Here is a 2,750-nt window from a genome sequence, read left to right as displayed (position 1 = left end):
CATGTAATTCATTATCTTAATTGCCAGATTAAACATTCACACTGATTTTACTGGCAGCCACTTTAAATGCACTCGGAAAATACTTTATTGATTTATCTTTATGTCTATTGCCTTCTCTTTCATCTAGACTGTCTTTAAAAATTCCATTTTTAAAATTCCGTAAATTTTCTGCATCTATTCAGGAAGAGCCCACGCTATACTCCATGATCCCCAGCATGGAAAGCATTCATTCTGAATTTGTTCCTTTTCCCACAGCCACATGAACTCAGGATTTCAATTATAGCACTTACGCAAGTTGTTGGGCAACAAGTCAACAACTGACATGCCTTCATCTGCGAGCTTGCAACATTTGTTTAGCCATAAATTCAGAGGTGGTGCAGCTGGTGATAGGCTGCCACATAGCTCTGCCATTCTATAATAGGTATGCTTTGATGAGGCGTCCCCTTCTCTTGGGTGGACTTTTTAAACAAAGACATTAAATTGCACAAAGGAGCTTGCAGAACCAGAGTTCACAAGAAGGACTGGCATCATTTTAATCCTGAATTAAAGGGATTTAAAAGTCTCTGAAAAGCATCGCAACTCTTGGGCTTGCTTTTCAGCAAAGCACAAGTGTCCTGAGTAAAGGCGGAAAAAATAATTTCATTGCGAAGTCCTTGAAGTCCCAGTAGAAAGATTGATAAGGATCATCTGATATGTTTTGCTCTAGTTGCTATCAGGGATTCAGACTCAAGTCTTCCTGAGGTTTCTGTCCAGGTCTCTGGAATGTTCTTCCAGCTGACTTCAGGGGTTGAGTTCTTGGTTTGTTTGTTTTTTTAGAAAGCATTAACACACATCTTTCAAATGGGTTTAACTTGTTAAATGTTTTTTTAATATATTTTTAATATTCCTGGATTTAACTTGGGTTTATCGTATTGTGGCTTTATTTTTTATTGTCACAACTGGGTGATTGAAGCCTTGCCTCTTTTGAATATGTGTTGTGCACAACGCATACATGTGCAAAGGGAGTGGGTTTAAATTACCAGATTGTGTTCATTATTTTGATGTCATTGATTTCTCCCTGCATAGACAGAAAAAGAGAAAGGGAGAGGGAGAGAGGGAGGGGGAGAGAGGGGGGAGAGAGAGAGGGGGGGAGAGATTACATGATTTGTGTACCATCTCAAAATCCGATACCTTCCTTATGACCAATATTTCCCATCCCCAAGATGCCAAAATACAATGCATAGGAAAATATTTTGAAATAGTTACAGCTATAAATATATTGCTGAGCACGTAAGTGTGTTGTATAAGTGTGCCTTGCACATATCTGAAGTGTTTAAATTACAATAAAAAACAGATGCTGTGTCCAAGCATTTTTAATATTATTATTCGTTCATCTAAATTTAAGCAGAGTTGGATAGGGTTAGTACTTAACTCAGAGAGCATTAGAAAATCCTAGACCTGTAGGCTAGACTGGGAAGTCCAAACTCATCCTGGGGAAGATAATGGTACACCTGGAGAAGCAATTGTATTCTCTAGACATGGAGTTACCTTATGTAGACATTCCCTCCACACCAGTCTCCTTCCATGCAGCATAGAAAGGTTTGGTCACATATTAACAGTTCTCTCTTTTTGCCGACATCTTTATCTCCATGATACATTTGCCTTGCAGCCCGGAAGCACTAGCTTAGGGTAGTCACTGTCTCCTGTAAGCATTCCTCAAGAAGTTATGCCAGCCTTGATCCAGCTGCCCATTATCAATTGCCAACTGAAAAAACGTCACCTCCCCACCCCTCAATGCCCTGTCCACCATTCCATAAACAAACATCAGAGATAGGAAAACACGAATATTTGCTTACTGAAAAAAACAACAGGAAAGGATTATTATACTGGTCTAACAAAAACAGAAATAATTTGCCTCCTATTCCATTTCCTCCAGTTAAATTGTTAAAAGCACATACAAGAAGCTGCCTTTTTGTTTATTAAGTCACCCAAAACATTCAATGGTTATTCATACAAATGCTGTTTGGTTTGGTTTGGTTTGTATCTCTGCCTATCTCACCTAAATAACTCTGAGTAGTTCATAAGTCATGTTTGGAAGGATATGTTTGGAATTATAATTTAGGTCTATAATGACATCTGATTTATCCTATGTGTCTGCACATATAGGTAAGCACACATATGCATGCACACACGTATTAAGAAAGACATTGTATATTAAAAAAGCAAGCTTGATGATAATGTAATAGTCAATAATACTTGAGGAGGAATTTACAAGCATCTTAAATTGCCTACTAGAGATCACATTACACTTTACAAGATTCCAGACTGGATTATCAGACATTAAGTACTGCAAGCAAAAGACATATGTGCAGGAATTAATTCATTGTCCAAATGTTGGAGGAAAAGTTTGTGATGATACATAGAGGTTAAGCCAATGTAATTTTTATTATCTGCAACTAATTAGGAAGGGAGAAATCTGTTTCATTTCCATTTGTTTGCAAGCAGAAAGCATTTTGTATCTTTGAACCAATACATTAATTGGAATTTAGTTATCAATTGAAATTAAAACTTTTCTGAATTTTTTGTTGTCATAGTTAAAGACCACCTTTCCTTCAGGGATCTGAGATGTCATACAGTGTACTTCCTCCATTTCTTTGTCACAACAACCACATGAAGGAGGTTGTGAAGAGGGCTGATTGACCAGTCATCTCATGAGCTTCTGGGCCTGAGGGTTGGCTTTAATCTAGATCAGGGGTGTCAAATTTCTGGCC

At 37.7% G+C, this 2,750-nt stretch overlaps 1 long non-coding RNA gene across 1 annotated transcript; it reads right to left on the bottom strand.

The window, feature by feature from the left end:
• Positions 1-845: 845 nt before the first annotated feature.
• On the bottom strand, positions 846-2,546 carry LOC310638540. Its single transcript, XR_014492123.1, has 2 exons — positions 1,528-2,546; positions 846-1,057 (listed from the first exon to the last, which is right to left on the bottom strand). It is a non-coding gene; the product is annotated as an uncharacterized lncRNA (long non-coding RNA).
• Between the last annotated feature and the right edge of the window lie 204 nt (positions 2,547-2,750).

The sequence above is a fragment of the Vipera ursinii genome (assembly GCF_947247035.1).
Source record: "Vipera ursinii genome assembly, chromosome: 3".
Classification (NCBI taxonomy): domain Eukaryota; kingdom Metazoa; phylum Chordata; class Lepidosauria; order Squamata; family Viperidae; genus Vipera; species Vipera ursinii.
Note: the sequence above shows the minus strand (reverse complement) of the source record. Positions and strands in the feature narration are given on the sequence as shown.